This window comes from Crinia signifera, chromosome 19 (assembly GCF_055691185.1).
Source record: "Crinia signifera chromosome 19, ASM5569118v1, whole genome shotgun sequence".
NCBI classification, from domain to species: Eukaryota; Metazoa; Chordata; class Amphibia; order Anura; family Myobatrachidae; genus Crinia; species Crinia signifera.
In genome coordinates, this window is record NC_139226.1 from 61,014,898 (window position 1) to 61,032,338 (window position 17,441).

Below are 17,441 nucleotides of genomic sequence, written 5' to 3' on the forward strand. Positions count from 1 at the left end.
ATTATTTGAAATCATTGATGGTCGATGGGCATCCCTAGGACTGGAGGAGGGTGGGGGACAGTATGCAGCTCCCGGCAGTGGGTGAGCGTCTCCTCCCACTGGGAGGGAGTGAGCGTGCATGAGAGCAGGAGGCTGTATAATAGTGGTATATGGGCAAGACATTGATAAAAGTTTTGGCGCTGGTGCAGAGGGCAGTGGGGAAACCTGCAGTGCGGCAGCCAGGGCCGGATTTCCCACCTAGGGGCAGCACCTGCTTGTGGTGGTACAGGATCCCCCATTGTCACGGGGGGTACGTGAAATGCGGGAGCGGGGTGGCGGTGGTCCGCTGGGGGGTGGAATTGCCGGAAGGGGGTCAGGGGGGTCTGCAAATTGCGGGAGGGGGGGTGGTGTGCGGGGGATCCGCAATTAGCGGGAGGGGGTGGGGGTCCGCAAATCGTGGGCGGGGGCGCGGGGGGGCTTGAATCGTGGGAAGGGGGGTCCGCAAATTGCGGGAGGGGGGTTGTCGGGGTTAGTGAATTGGGGGAGGGGGGTTGCGGAGGTCCGTGAATTGCGGGAGGGGCGCATGGGGTGCCGTGAGTCAAGGGGGGGTGGTGCGGGGGTCCATGAATCACGGGAGGGGTCATGAATCGCAGGAGGGGGGGTCATGGGGGGGCTGCGAATCGCAGGAGGGGGGGTGTGGGGGGTTGCCGTGAATTGCATGAGGGGGGAGTGAATCAAGGGAGGGGGGGCGCAGGGGGGTGGTGCGGGGGTCCGTGTATCGCAGGAGGGGGCATGAATCGCGGGAGGGGGGGTCGTGGGGGGCTGCGAATCGCAGGAAGGGGGGTCCCCGAATGTGTGAATTACGGAGCGGTCGCAAAAGGTGCCGAGGGGGCCCGCAAATTGCGGGAGGGGGGCGCTACGGGGGGTTCCGTGAATCGTGGGAGGGGGCGGGGCGAATTGCAGGAGGGGGGGTCGCAAATCGCAGTTGGGGGGTGCCGTGAATCGCGGGAGGGGGGGTCGCGGGGGGCCCTTTTAATGCCGGAAGGGGGGGTTGCGGGGGTCCCGCGAATCGCGGGAGGGGAGGATGCAGGGGTCCCGCGAATCGCGTGAGGGGGCTCGCGCGAGGGAGGGGTGGCTGGGGTCCCGCGATTCGCGGGAGGGTCGCGGGGGTCCCGCGTTTTGCGGGAGGGGTCCCGCGAATCGCGGGAGGGGGTGGTCGCGGGGGTCCCGCGAATCGCGGGAGGGGGGGTCGCGGGGAAAGCGGGGGTACCGCAAATCACCCGGTGGGGGGGTCGCGGGACCCCCGCGACTCGCGGGAGGGGGGAAAGCGGGGGGCCCGCAAATCGCGGGAGGGGGGGGTCGCGGGGGTCCCGCGAATAGCGGGAGGGGGGGCGCGGGGGTCCCACGAATCTCGGGTGGGGGGGGGTCGCGGGGGTCCCGCGAATCGCGGGTGGGGGGGGTGGTCGCGGGGGTCCCGCGAATCGCGGGAGTCCCGCGAATCGCGGGAGGGGGGGTCGCGGGGGGTCCCACGAATCGCGGGAGGGGGGGTCGCGGGGGTCCCGCGAATCGCGGGAGGGGGGTCGCGGGGGTCCTGGCAGAGGGTAGGGATGTGCAGGAGTAATGGTGGATGGTGGCTGTGGAGTAATGGTGGATGGTGGGCGTGTACTGTAGCCCTGGCTGGGCGGGGGGAGGTGATGTCAAGGGGGTGGAACGTCAGACACATGAAAGTGAAACTGTTCTACACAGGAACGTTCTCCACAGGGGTTGAGTGACAGATCTGGCTAAATATATAAGAGATAGCCTTCATAATATATCTATATATATACCCCACACTATGTATATACCCCAGCCCTAATAATATATCTATATATACACTCCACAATATGTATATACCCCAGCCCTAATAATATATCTATATACACCCCACACTATATACTGTATATACCCCAGCCCTAATAATATATCTATATACACCCCACACTAAGTGTTCCCGCTAGGCTGTTTTAGCGGTGCCCAATTTTTAAAGGGCAAAATGCACCCTGCCCCTCTGGCAGCGCCCCGCTAAAGCAGCCTGCCTCCGATCCCTCTGGTATGACCAGGGAAGCCCAGCGCCGCTATAGATAGCGATGCCCGGCGCTTCCCCGGCAGTGTAGAGCCTTTGGGGGGGCTGGGATAGCACCCTTACAGTGACGCCGGCGGCTGGGACCACCCCTTTTCTTGATGTCGGTGGCCAGGGCCGCCCCTTTTGTGACGTTGGTGGCCCAGGACAGCCCAAAACAGTGACGTCGGCGGGCCCGGTCCGTACCCCTTATGCTACCATCGTGCAGCGGCGCCCTGTCCGCCCTAGTTCATAGAAGGAATACTACACACTATATATACACCAGTATTCACACACACTTGGTTAGGATTAGGAAGTTGCTGGCTTTTCTTTTTTTTTTATCGCATCAAAAGGTTTTTTAAACTTTACCCGCACAGTAAGCCACATATTCGGGAGACATGATTAGTGTACATTCATGTTAGTCCCTTACCCATGAAAAGTTATAGGCCAGTATTCAATGCCTCAGATTCGCCGTTTTTTTCATTGAATCTGGCAATTCGCTGGGTTAACGGCGAATTTTCTGTTAGAAAAAACAATTCGCCATATTCAATGGAGGCAATTCGCCACAAATGAACAGCGAATGTCTGCCGATTCGCCGTAAATGATTCTCCACAATTCGCCTGTGATTTTCAATGGGGTTTTTAGTGGAATTCGCCTACAGTTTATTCAATGCTCAAATGGAGAACTGCTTTCTCCATTGATTTTCGCCATGATTCTCCGTTTAGCATTCGTTATCTTTTTTAGGTGAACTGTGATGTGTACTTGTAAAATTAATGTTTTTTTTTTTAATGTCATTAGAAAAACAGGTTTTAATTTTTTTTTAAGGTTCTTGCTTTTTTTCCCGCTTTAAAAGCACATCTATTTTATTTTGATTTTTTTTTCCCTCACCGAACTGACAGCCAGCTGAGCTGTGCCGGGGGGAGGGGGGGTTCGGGTAGGTATGCGGGTGCCGTCACATTGGAAGGCAACATATGGGGACGTGTAATTGTGTAACACACACAATCCTATATAACCTCTCTCACCCATTTCTTACCCTTACAGGGCCAGGCTGCCGCTGCAGCGTATACTGGCCAGCTTCTCCAGTTACTGCTGTCACTCACTTCTTGGATTTCTGTTTAATTTCTGTTTCTTGCAGCCAGGGGCAGATTCTCCATGACCCAGCCTATGGGAGTATCCTATTTACAGAGGCTCCCATACAGAGCAATAAAGTCATATGGTGACACAAGTCATCCTTATCAGTTCCTGCCCCAGTGATTGCAAATACATGCTACAGCACATATTAGACCCTTAACTGTGGACCCGTTACTCAGTTTTACAAACTGAGCAGGTCCCCGGGTATGTGCTCTGCAGCAGCCAGTCTTGAGGAGCTGTCAGGGACTATCACCCCCCAAAGCACCTCACAGTGCCTGGAACATCTCATGCGCCAGTTTAGGCTTTCACCCGCCTTCAAGCCCATCGCAAAAGCATGACAATCTCATGCGCCGGATCTGGCACCTCTCCAAAGCACCTCAACGCGGCCGGAACATTTCATGCGCCGCTTCCGGCTTTCACCCCCAAACACCACGCCGCGGGCAGAATATTTATTGCGCCGGTTCCAACTTTCACCCCCAAAAGCACCTCGTCGCAGCCAGAATATCTCATACGTCGGTTCAGGCTTCAACTCCTCCCAAGCACCTTGCCAAGGTGGGAACATTTCATTCACAGGTTCCAGCTTTTACCCTCCAGGCACATAGCTGCATATGGACAAGTTATTCGCCAGATCCAGTTTTCACACCCCAATCAAGTGTTATAACATTTCCTGCACCGGTTCCGGATTTCACTCCCAAAAGCACCTCGTCGCGGGCCAGAACATCTCATGCGTCGGTTCCGGCTTTCACTCCCAAAAGATCCTCGTCAAGGCCAAAACATCTCATGCGTCGGTTTCCGGCATTCACACCCCAATCGAATGTGAAAGGGTACAGCGGTGTGAAAGTAATATATGGGGCCTATAAATGATCACATTTTTTTTACCAAAGAAGGTGGAAATAACAATTTTCACCTACTTTTGTAGAAAATAAGTACCTCACAGCAGCCGGTACATCTCATGCGCCGGTTTCGGCTACCACCGCCAAACCGCCACGTCGCTACTGGAAAATTCCTTTCACCGGTTCTAGGTTTCACCCACAAAAGCACCTTGCCAAGGCAGTATCATTTCATTCACAGGTTCCAGCTTTCACCCTCCAGGCAGATAGCTGCATACGGACAAGTTATTTGCCGGATCCAGTTTTCACATCCCAATCAAGTGTGATAAGGGTACAGTGGTGTGCAAGTGGTTTATGGGGACTATATATTATCACTTAATTTCTACCAAAGTAGGTGAAATTGATAATTTTCACTTACTTTTGTAGAAAATAAGTACCTCACAGTGGGCAAAACATCTCATGCTCCGTTTTTGGCTTTCACCCCCCAACCATCACGCCGCAGCCGGAATATTTTCTGCGTCGGTTCCAGCTTTCATTCCCAAAAGCATCTCGTCGCGGGCCAGAACATCTCATCCGTCGGTTCCGGCTTTACCCCCCAAGCACCTTGCCAAGGTGGAAACATTTCATTCACAGGTTCCAGCTTTTACCCTCCAGGCACATAGCAGCGTACATAACAAGCTATTCGCCGGTTCCGGTCTTCACACCCCAATCAAATGTGAAAGGGTACAGCGGTGTGAAAGTGGTATATGGGGCCTATAAATTATCACTTTTTTTTTTACCAAAGTAGGTGAAAATTATTATTTTCACCTACTTTAGTAGAAAAAAAGAATTACTGACATTCAATAAAAAAGCAATGCAGACGATATCACTGCTATCTCCTGCACTGATATCAGCCCTGATTTGGCTCGCTGTCTGCATAAAATAATATAAGGACCTCAATTCATCAAACTTTAAACATAATTTACGGAAGACCATACATATTTGATAAATATGCATGTATGCCAGGAAGATATTATTGCGCCTGCTTACCTGTTGTGGGTAGCTGCTCCTGCAATTTGACGTTTGGAATATGCTGTAGTAAAAATTATGTCACAGTAGTCCAGAGACGTAGCTGGGTAAGTAGTTGACATCACAATTCATTTGTGGAGAAGGTCTACCTGAAAAAAAGAAGAAGGAGGCGCGATAATATGTTCATGACATACATGCATATTTATTAATAATGTGTCTTACATCGTAACACACATAAATGCAGTACTATACAGACAACACAAGTCATCCTTATCAGTTCCTGCCCAGTGATTGCAAATACATGCTACAGCACATATTAGACCCTTAACTGTGGACCCGTTACTCAGTTTTACAAACTGAGCAGGTCCCCGGGTATGTGCTCTGCAGCAGCCAGTCTTGAGGAGCTGTCAGGGACTATCACCCCCAAAGCACCTCACAGTGCCTGGAACATCTCATGCGCCAGTTTAGGCTTTCACCCGCCTTCAAGCCCATCGCAAAAGCATGACAATCTCATGCGCCGGATCTGGCACCTCTCCAAAGCACCTCACCGCGGCCGGAACATTTCATGCGCCGCTTCCGGCTTTCACCCCCCAAACACCACGCCGCGGCCAGAACATTTATTGCGCCGGTTCCAGCTTTCACCCCCAAAAGCACCTCGTCGTAGCCAGAATATCTCATACGTCGGTTCAGGCTTCAACCCCTCCCAAGCACCTTGCCAAGGTGGGAACATTTCATTCACAGGTTCCAGCTTTTACCCTCCAGGCACATAGCTGCATATGGACAAGTTATTCGCCAGATCCAGTTTTCACACCCCAATCAAGTGTTATAACATTTCCTGCACCGGTTCCGGCTTTCACTCCCAAAAGCACCTCGTCGCGGGCCAGAACATCTCATGCGTCGGTTCCGGCTTTCACTCCCAAAAGATCCTCGTCACGGCCAAAACATCTCATGCGTCGGTTTCCGGCTTTCACACCCCAATCTAATGTGAAAGGGTACAGCGGTGTGAAAGTGGTAAATGGGGCCTATAAATGATCACATTTTTTTTACCAAAGTAGGTGGAAATAATAATTTTCACCTACTTTTGTAAAAAATAAGTAACTCACACGCCGCGACCGGAACATTCCTTGCGTCGGTTACGGCTTTCACTCCCAAAAGCACCTCGTCGCGTGCCAGAACATCTCATGCGTCGGTGTCGGCTTTCAATCCCAAAAGCATACCGTCGCGGCCAGAACATCTCATGCGTCGGTTCCGGCTTTCACTCCCAAAAGATCCTCGTCACGGTCAAAACATCTCATGCGTCGGTTTCCGGCTTTCACACCCCAATCTAATGTGAAAGGGTACAGCGGTGTGAAAGTGGTAAACGGGGCCTATAAATGATCACATTTTTTTTTACCAAAGTAGGTGGAAATAATAATTTTCACCTACTTTTGTAAAAAATAAGTAACTCACACGCCGCAACCGGAACATTCCTTGCGTCGGTTCCGGCTTTCACTCCCAAAAGCACCTCGTCGCGTGCCAGAACATCTCATGCGTCGGTTCCGGCTTTCACTCCCAAAAGCATACCGTCGCGGCCAGAACATCTCATGCGTCGGTTACAGCTTTCACTTCCAAACCGCCACGTCGCTACTGGAAAATTCCTTTCACCGGTTCCAGGTTTCACCCACAAAAGCACCTTGCCAAGGCAGTATCATTTCATTCACAGGTTCCAGCTTTCACCCTCCAGGCACATAGCTGCATACGGACAAGTTGTTTGCCGGATCCAGTTTTCACATCCCAATCAAGTGTGATAAGGGTACAGTGGTGTGCAAGTGGTTTATGGGGACTATATATTATCACTTCATTTCTACCAAAGTAGGTGAATTTGATCATTTTCACTTACTTTTGTAGAAAATAAGTACCTCACAGCGGCCAAAACATCTCATGCTCCGTTTTTGGCTTTCACCCCCCAACCATCACGCCGCAGCCGGAACATTTTCTGCGTCGGTTCCAGCTTTCATTCCCAAAAGCATCTCATCGCGGGCCAGAACATCTCATGCGTTGGTTCTGGCTTTCACTCCTAAAAGCACCTCGTCGTGGCCAGAACATCTCATCCGTCGGTTCCGGCTTTACCCCCCAAGTAGTAGTAGTACATTTATTTATAAGGCGCCACAAAGTGTCCGCAGCGCCGTACATAGCAAACAAATTACAAGGTAACGTACAGGGTGTGTAGAAAGATACAGTATAAATAGGGGTATAGCTGGTAGAACTAAAATCAGCATCAGTTCAGAAGTAGGTGTCAAAATAGTCAAGGAGACCGAAGATGAAGTAGAGGAAGGGAAGAACAGGACAGGAGCACAGGTGAGGTAATGAGGTAGGGTGAGTACGTGAGGAAGGAGGGCCCTGCTCATAAGAGTTAACATACTAAAAATAGGTGGGTGGACGAACGAAATACAATAGGATAAGTAGGAACGGAGGGGAACGGAGGCAGGATAGGAGGATCAAAAGAGGTTAGGAGGAGGGATAGGCTAGTCGAAAAAAGTGGGTTTTGAGGGAGCGCTTGAAGGAGGTAAGGGAATCAGATAGCCTGATGGGTGGCGGGAGGTTGTTCCAGTGCAGGGGGGCAGCGCGAGAGAAATCTTGGACACGGGAGTGGGAGGAGGTGATTAGGTGAGAGGTCAGTCGGCGGTCAGCGATGGAGCGAAGAGGACGGGAGGGAGTGTGGATAGAGATCAGTGAAGAGAGGTAGGGAGCTGTGGAGGAGGAGAGAGCCTTGTAGGTGGTGGTGAGGAGTTTAAAGAGAACTCGGAAAGGAATTGGGAGCCAGTGAAGAGATAAACAGAGGGGGGAGGCGGAGGTAGAGCGGCGGGAGAGGAAGATGAGCCTAGCAGCAGCGTTAAGAATGGATTGGAGAGGTGCGAGGCGGGTGAGAGGTAGCCCAGAGAGAAGGATGTTGCAGTAGTCAAGGCGGGAGATGACAAGAGAGTGAATGAGAATTTTGGTCGCGTCAGTGGAGAGGAATGGTCTGATGCGTGAGATGTTGCGTAGGTGAAAGCGGCAAGACTGTGAGAGAGCACGAATGTGGGGGGTGAAAGAGAGGGAGGAGTCAATGATGACACCGAGGCAGCGCGTTTGCCAAGGTGGGAACATTTTATTCACAGGTTCCAGCTTTTACCCTCCAGGCACATAGCCGCGTACATAACAAGCTATTCGCCGGTTCCGGTCTTCACACCCCAATCAAATGTGAAAGGGTACAGCGGTGTGAAAGTGGTATATGGGGCCTATAAATTATCACTTTTTTGTTTACAAAAGTAGGTGAAAATTATTATTTTCACCTACTTTAGTAGAAAAAAAGTATTACTGACATTCAATAAAAAAGCAATGCAGACGATATCACTGCTATCTCCTGCACTGATATCAGCCCTGATTTGGCTCGCTGTCTGCATAAAATAATATAAGGACCTCAATTCATCAAACTTTAAACATAATTTACGGAAGACCATACATATTTGATAAATATGCATGTATGCCAGGAAGATATTATCGCGCCTGCTTACCTGTTGTGGGTAGCTGCTCCTGCAATTTGACGTTTGGAATATGCTGTAGTAAAAATGATGTCACAGTAGTCCAGAGACGTAGCTGGGTAAGTAGTTGACATCACAATTCATTTGTGGAGAAGGTCTACCTGAAAAAAAGAAGAAGGAGGCGCGATAATATGTTCATGACATACATGCATATTTATTAATAATGTGTCTTACATCGTAACACACATAAATGCAGTACTATACAGACAACACAAGTCATCCTTATCAGTTCCTGCCCAGTGATTGCAAATACATGCTACAGCACATATTAGACCCTTAACTGTGGACCCGTTACTCAGTTTTACAAACTGAGCAGGTCCCCGGGTATGTGCTCTGCAGCAGCCAGTCTTGAGGAGCTGTCAGGGACTATCACCCCCAAAGCACCTCACAGTGCCTGGAACATCTCATGCGCCAGTTTAGGCTTTCACCCGCCTTCAAGCCCATCGCAAAAGCATGACAATCTCATGCGCCGGATCTGGCACCTCTCCAAAGCACCTCACCACGGCCGGAACATTTCATGCGCCGCTTCCGGCTTTCACCCCCCAAACACCACGCCGCGGCCAGAACATTTATTGCGCCGGTTCCAGCTTTCACCCCCAAAAGCACCTCGTCGTAGCCAGAATATCTCATACGTCGGTTCAGGCTTCAACCCCTCCCAAGCACCTTGCCAAGGTGGGAACATTTCATTCACAGGTTCCAGCTTTTACCCTCCAGGCACATAGCTGCATATGGACAAGTTATTCACCAGATCCAGTTTTCACACCCCAATCAAGTGTTATAACATTTCCTGCACCGGTTCCGGCTTTCACTCCCAAAAGCACCTCGTCGCGAGACAGAACATCTCATTCGTCGGTTTCGGCTTTCACTCCCAAAAGATCCTCGTCACGGCCAAAACATCTCATGCGTCGGTTTCCGGCTTTCACACCCCAATCTAATGTGAAAGGGTACAGCGGTGTGAAAGTGGTAAATGGGGCCTATAAATGATCACATTTTTTTTACCAAAGTAGGTGGAAATAATAATTTTCACCTACTTTTGTAAAAAATAAGTAACTCACACACCGCGACCGGAACATTCCTTGCGTCGGTTCCGGCTTTCACTCCCAAAAGCACCTCGTCGCGTGCCAGAACATCTCATGCGTCGGTTCCGGCTTTCACTCCCAAAAGCATACCGTCGCGGCCAGAACATCTCATGCGTCGGTTCCGGCTTTCACTCCCAAAAGATCCTCGTCACGGTCAAAACATCTCATGCGTCGGTTTCCGGCTTTCACACCCCAATCTAATGTGAAAGGGTACAGCGGTGTGAAAGTGGTAAATGGGGCCTATAAATGATCACATTTTTTTTTACCAAAGTAGGTGGAAATAATAATTTTCACCTACTTTTGTAAAAAATAAGTAACTCACACGCCGCGACCGGAACATTCCTTGCGTCGGTTCCGGCTTTCACTCCTAAAAGCACCTCGTCGCGTGCCAGAACATCTCATGCGTCGGTTCCGGCTTTCACTCCCAAAAGCATACCGTCGCGGCCAGAACATCTCATGCGTCGGTTCCAGCTTTCACTTCCAAACCGCCACGTCGCTACTGGAAAATTCCTTTCACCGGTTCCAGGTTTCACCCACAAAAGCACATTGCCAAGGCAGTATAATTTCATTCACAGGTTCCAGCTTTCACCCTCCAGGCACATAGCTGCATACAGTTATGCAGTTGTTTGCCGGATCCAGTTTTCACATCCCAATCAAGTGTGATAAGGGTACAGTGGTGTGCAAGTGGTTTATGGGGACTATATATTATCACTTCATTTCTACCAAAGTAGGTGAATTTGATCATTTTCACTTACTTTTGTAGAAAATAAGTACCTCACAGCGGCCAAAACATCTCATGCTCCGTTTTTGGCTTTCCACCCCCCAACCATCACGCCGCAGCCGGAACATTTTCTGCGTCGGTTCCAGCTTTCATTCCCAAAAGCATCTCGTCGCGGGCCAGAACATCTCATCCGTCGGTTCCGGCTTGACCCCCCAAGCACCTTGCCAAGGTGGGAACATTTCATTCACAGGTTCCAGCTTTTACCCTCCAGGCACATAGCCGCGTACATAACAAGCTATTCGCCGGTTCCGGTCTTCACACCCCAATCAAATGTGAAAGGGTGCAGCGGTGTGAAAGTGGTATATGGGGCCTATAAATTATCACTTTTTTGTTTACAAAAGTAGGTGAAAATTATTATTTTCACCTACTTTAGTAGAAAAAAAGTATTACTGACATTCAATAAAAAAGCAATGCAGACGATATCACTGCTATCTCCTGCACTGATATCAGCCCTGATTTGGCTCGCTGTCTGCATAAAATAATATAAGGACCTCAATTCATCAAACTTTAAACATAATTTACGGAAGACCATACATATTTGATAAATATGCATGTATGCCAGGTAGATATTATCGCGCCTGCTTACCTGTTGTGGGTAGCTGCTCCTGCAATTTGACGTTTGGAATATGCTGTAGTAAAAATGATGTCACAGTAGTCCAGAGACGTAGCTGGGTAAGTAGTTGACATCACAATTCATTTGTGGAGAAGGTCTACCTGAAAAAAAGAAGAAGGAGGCGCGATAATATGTTCATGACATACATGCATATTTATTAATAATGTGTCTTACATCGTAACACACATAAATGCAGTACTATACAGACAACACAAGTCATCCTTATCAGTTCCTGCCCAGTGATTGCAAATACATGCTACAGCACATATTAGACCCTTAACTGTGGCGCCAGTTTAGGCTTTCACCCGCCTTCAAGCCCATCGCAAAAGCATGACAATCTCATGCGCCGGATCTGGCACCTCTCCAAAGCACCTCACCGCGGCCGGAACATTTCATGCGCCGCTTCCGGCTTTCACCCCCCAAACACCACGCCGCGGCCAGAACATTTATTGCGCCGGTTCCAGCTTTCACCCCCAAAAGCACCTCGTCGTAGCCAGAATATCTCATACGTCGGTTCAGGCTTCAACCCCTCCCAAGCACCTTGCCAAGGTGGGAACATTTCATTCACAGGTTCCAGCTTTTACCCTCCAGGCACATAGCTGCATATGGACAAGTTATTCACCAGATCCAGTTTTCACACCCCAATCAAGTGTTATAACATTTCCTGCACCGGTTCCGGCTTTCACTCCCAAAAGCACCTCGTCGCGGGCCAGAACATCTCATGCGTCGGTTCCGGCTTTCACTCCCAAAAGATCCTCGTCACGGCCAAAACATCTCATGTGTCGGTTTCCGGCTTTCACACCCCAATCTAATGTGAAAGGGTACAGCGGTGTGAAAGTGGTAAATGGGGCCTATAAATGATCACATTTTTTTTACCAAAGTAGGTGGAAATAATAATTTTCACCTACTTTTGTAAAAAAAAGGTAACTCACACGCCGCGACCGGAACATTCCTTGCGTCGGTTCCGGCTTTCATTCCCAAAAGCACCTCGTCGCGTGCCAGAACATCTCATGCGTCGGTTCCGGCTTTCACTCCCAAAAGCATACCGTCGCGGCCAGAACATCTCATGCGTCGGTTCCGGCTTTCACTCCCAAAAGATCCTCGTCACGATCAAAACATCTCATGCGTCGGTTTCCGGCTTTCACACCCCAATCTAATGTGAAAGGGTACAGCGGTGTGAAAGTGGTAAATGGGGCCTATAAATGATCACATTTTTTTTACCAAAGTAGGTGGAAATAATAATTTTCACCTACTTTTGTAAAAAATAAGTAACTCACACGCCGCGACCGGAACATTCCTTGCGTCGGTTCCGGCTTTCACTCCCAAAAGCACCTCGTCGCGTGCCAGAACATCTCATGCGTCGGTTCCGGCTTTCACTCCCAAAAGCATACCGTCGCGGCCAGAACATCTCATGCGTCGGTTCCAGCTTTCACTTCCAAAAGCACCTTGTCACGGCCAGAACATCTCATCCGTCGGTTCCGGCTTCAACCCACAAGCACCTTGCTAAGTCAGGAACATTTCATCACAGGTTCCAGATTTTACCCTCCAGGCACATAGCTGCGTACAAGTTATTCCCAGGTTCCGGTTTTCACACCCCAATCGAATGTAAAAGGGTACAGAGGTGTGAAAGTGGTATATGGGGCCTAAAAATTATCACTTTTTTTTTTTTTACCAAAGTAGGTGAAAATAACAATTTTCACCTACTTTTGTAGAAAATAAGTACCTTGCAGCAGTCGGTACATCTCATGCGCCGGTTCCGGCTTTCACTGCCCAAACATCACGCCGGAACATTTCTTGTGCCGGTTCCAGGTTTCACCCACAAAAGCACCTTGCCAAGGCGGTGATATTTTATTCACAGGTTCCAGCTTTCACCCTCCAGGCACATAGCTGCATATGGACAAGTTATTCGCCAGATCCAGTTTTCACATCCCAATCAAGTGTGATAGGGTACAATGGTGTGAAAGTGATATATGGGGCCTATATATTATCACTTCATTTCTACCAATGTAGGTGAAAATGATAATTTTCACTTACTTTTATAGAAAATAAGTACCTCACAGTGGCTGGAACATCTCATACTCTGTTTTTGGCTTTCATCCCTCAACCATTACGCCGTGGCCGGATCATTTTCTGCATCCGTTCCGGCTTTCACTCCCAAAAGCATCCCGTCGTGTCCAGAACATCTCATCCGTCGGTTCCGGCTTTACCCCCCAAGCACCTTGCCAAGTTGGGAACATTTCATTCACAGGTTCCAGCTTTCACCCTCCAGGCACATAGCTGCATACGGACAAGTTGTTTGCCGGATCCAGTTTTCACATCCCAATCAAGTGTGATAAGGGTACACTGGTGTGCAAGTGGTTTATGGGGACTATATATTATCACTTCATTTCTACCAAAGTAGGTGAATTTGATCATTTTCACTTACTTTTGTAAAAAATAAGTACCTCACAGCGGCCAAAACATCTCATGCTCCGTTTTTGGCTTTCACCCCCCCAACCATCACGCCGCAGCCGGAACATTTTCTGCGTCGGTTCCAGCTTTCATTCCCAAAAGCATCTCGTCGCGGGCCAGAACATCTCATACGTCGGTTCTGGCTTTCACTCCCAAAAGCACCTCGTCGTGGCCAGAACATCTCATCCGTCGGTTCCGGCTTTACCCCCCAAGCACCTTGCCAAGGTGGGAACATTTCATTCACAGGTTCCAGCTTTTACCCTCCAGGCACATAGCCGCGTACATAACAAGCTATTCGCCGGTTCCGGTCTTCACACCCCAATCAAATGTGAAAGGGTACAGCGGTGTGAAAGTGGTATATGGGGCCTATAAATTATCACTTTTTATTTTACAAAAGTAGGTGAAAATTATTATTTTCACCTACTTTAGTAGAAAAAAAGTATTACTGACATTCAATAAAAAAGCAATGCAGACGATATCACTGCTATATCCTGCACTGATATCAGCCCTGATTTGGCTCGCTGTCTGCATAAAATAATATAAGGACCTCAATTCATCAAACTTTAAACATAATTTACGGAAGACCATACATATTTGATAAATATGCATGTATGCCAGGAAGATATTATCGCGCCTGCTTACCTGTTGTGGGTAGCTGCTCCTGCAATTTGACGTTTGGAATATGCTGTAGTAAAAATGATGTCACAGTAGTCCAGAGACGTAGCTGGGTAAGTAGTTGACATCACAATTCATTTGTGGAGAAGGTCTACCTGAAAAAAAGAAGGAGGCGCGATAATATGTTCATGACATACATGCATATTTATTAATAATGTGTCTTACATCGTAACACACATAAATGCAGTACTATACAGACAACACAAGTCATCCTTATCAGTTCCTGCCCAGTGATTGCAAATACATGCTACAGCACATATTAGACCCTTAACTGTGGACCCGTTACTCAGTTTTACAAACTGAGCAGGTCCCCGGGTATGTGCTCTGCAGCAGCCAGTCTTGAGGAGCTGTCAGGGACTATCACCCCCAAAGCACCTCACAGTGCCTGGAACATCTCATGCGCCAGTTTAGGCTTTCACCCGCCTTCAAGCCCATCGCAAAAGCATGACAATCTCATGCGCCGGATCTGGCACCTCTCCAAAGCACCTCACCGCGGCCGGAACATTTCATGCGCCGCTTCCGGCTTTCACCCCCCCAAACACCACGCCGCGGCCAGAACATTTATTGCTCCGGTTCCAGCTTTCACCCCCAAAAGCACCTCGTCGCAGCCAGAATATCTCATACGTCAGTTCAGGCTTCAACCACTCCCAAGCACCATGCCAAGGTGGGAACATTTCATTCACAGGTTCCAGCTTTTACCCTCCAGGCACATAGCTGCATATGGACAAGTTATTCGCCAGATCCAGTTTTCACACCCCAATCAAGTGTTATAACATTTCCTGCACCGGTTCCGGCTTTCACTCCCAAAAGCACCTCGTCGCGGGCCAGAACATCTCATGCGTCGGTTCCGGCTTTCACTCCCAAAAGATCCTCGTCACGGCCAAAACATCTCATGCGTCGGTTTCCGGCTTTCACACCCCAATCTAATTTTACCCCACCACTGCTGCTGAAGTCCACTCTATCCTTCAATCCGCTTCTCCCTCCACCTGCCCGCTTGATCCTATCCCCTCCAATATTATCTGTCGTCTCAGTCCATCAGTCTGCTCTCACCTGGCTCACCTCTTTAATCTTTCCCTATCCTCTGGGATCTTCCCTTCCTCCTTCAAACACGCTCTTGTCTCCCCAATTCTCAAAAAAACAAATCTGGACTCCAACTCTCCATCCAACTACAGGCCCATCTCCCTCCTCCCTTTTGCCTCCAAACTCCTAGAACGTCTGACCTATAATCGTCTCCTAAGCCACCTTACTGCTAACTCCATTCTAGACCCCCTCCAATCCGGGTCCGCCCTTTACATTCCACTGAAACTGCCCTGACCAAAGTCACTAACGATCTACTATCGGCTAAATCCAAAGGCCTCTTCTCTATCCTCATCCAGCTTGATCTGTCGGCTGCCTTTGACACTGTTGACCACCCTCTCCTGCTCAACACCCTCCGCTCCTTTGGCATCACTGGCACGGTCTTCTCCTGGTTCACCTCATACCTCTCCGATCGCTCCTTCTCAGTCTCCACTCCGAGCTCCTCCTCTCCTACTACCCCCCAGCCAGTCGGTGTTCCCCAAGGGTCAGTCCTTGGCCCTCTCCTCTTCTCCCTCTACACCACCTCTCTGGGCACCCTCATCAGCTCCTATGGTTTTCATTACCACCTTTATGCTGATGATACCCTAATCTATCTCTCCTCCCCCGACTTTTCCCCATCACTTCTGTCCAAGGTCTCCGAATGCCTCACGGCCATCTCAGCCTGGATAACCCAACGCTTCCTGAAACTAAACATGGCTAAAACTGAACTTCTAATCTTCCATCCCCCGAACATCCCCTCTTCTCCCACTATCTCCATCAGCATTGGTGAAACCGAGATCACGTCCACCGACCAAACGCGCTGCCTCGGTGTCATCATTGACTCCTCCCTCTCTTTCACCCCCCACATTCGTGCTCTCTCACAGTCTTGCCGCTTTCACCTACGCAACATCTCACGCATCAGACCATTCCTCTCCACTGACGCGACCAAAATTCTCATTCACTCTCTTGTCATCTCCCGCCTTGACTACTGCAACATCCTTCTCTCTGGGCTACCTCTCACCCGCCTCGCACCTCTCCAATCCATTCTTAACGCTGCTGCTAGGCTCATCTTCCTCTCCCGCCGCTCTACCTCCGCCTCCCCCCTCTGTTTATCTCTTCACTGGCTCCCCATTCCTTTCCGAGTTCTCTTTAAACTCCTCACCACCACCTACAAGGCTCTCTCCTCCTCCACAGCTCCCTACCTCTCTTCACTGATCTCTATCCACACTCCCTCCCGTCCTCTTCGCTCCATCGCTGACCGCCGACTGACCTCTCACCTAATCACCTCCTCCCACTCCCGTGTCCAAGATTTCTCTCGCGCTGCCCCCCTGCACTGGAACAACCTCCCGCCACCCATCAGGCTATCTGATTCCCTTACCTCCTTCAAGCGCTCCCTCAAAACCCACTTTTTTCGACTAGCCTATCCCTCCTCCTAACCTCTTCTGATCCTCCTATCCTGCCTCCGTTCCCCTCCGTTCCTACTTATCCTATTGTATTTCGTTCGTCCACCCACCTATTTTTAGTATGTTAACTCTTATGAGCAGGGCCCTCCTTCCTCACGTACTCACCCTACCTCATTACCTCACCTGTGCTCCTGTCCTGTTCTTCCCTTCCTCTACTTCATCTTCGGTCTCCTTGACTATTTTGACACCTACTTCTGAACTGATGCTGATTTTAGTTCTACCAGCTATACCCCTATTTATACTGTATCTTTCTACACACCCTGTACGTTACCTTGTAATTTGTTTTTTTTTTGTTTGCTATGTACGGCGCTGCGGACACTTTGTGGCGCCTTATAAATAAACGTACTACTACTACTACTAATGTGAAAGGGTACAGCGGTGTGAAAGTGGTAAATGGGGCCTATAAATGATCACATTTTTTTTTACCAAAGTAGGTGGAAATAATAATTTTCACCTACTTTTGTAAAAAATAAGTAACTCACACGCCGCGACCGGAACATTCCTTGCGTCGGTTCCGGCTTTCACTCCCAAAAGCACCTCGTCGCGTGCCAGAACATCTCATGCGTCGGTTCCGGCTTTCACTCCCAAAAGCATACCGTCGCGGCCAGAACATCTCATGCGTCGGTTCCAGCTTTCACTTCCAAAAGCACCTTGTCACGGCCAGAACATCTCATCCGTCGGTTCCGGCTTCAACCCACAAGCACCTTGCTAAGTCAG

At 49.6% G+C, this 17,441-nt stretch overlaps 1 long non-coding RNA gene across 7 annotated transcripts in view; it reads right to left on the bottom strand.

Moving 5' to 3' along the window:
* The window catches only part of LOC146042592 (uncharacterized), a 750,533-nt gene that overhangs the window by 51,155 nt on the left and 681,937 nt on the right, over positions 1–17,441 (bottom strand). For 4 of the 7 annotated variants that reach the window (XR_014463933.1, XR_014463930.1, XR_014463932.1 and 1 more), the window contains exons 3-6: positions 14,173–14,300; positions 11,053–11,180; positions 8,580–8,707; positions 5,068–5,195 (exon numbers count right to left, since the gene is read on the bottom strand). This is a non-coding gene — a long non-coding RNA (uncharacterized LOC146042592). The remainder of the gene's footprint in view (positions 1–5,067; positions 5,196–8,579; positions 8,708–11,052; positions 11,181–14,172; positions 14,301–17,441) is intronic. The other 3 variants (XR_014463935.1, XR_014463934.1, XR_014463936.1) reach the window with 3 other exon arrangements.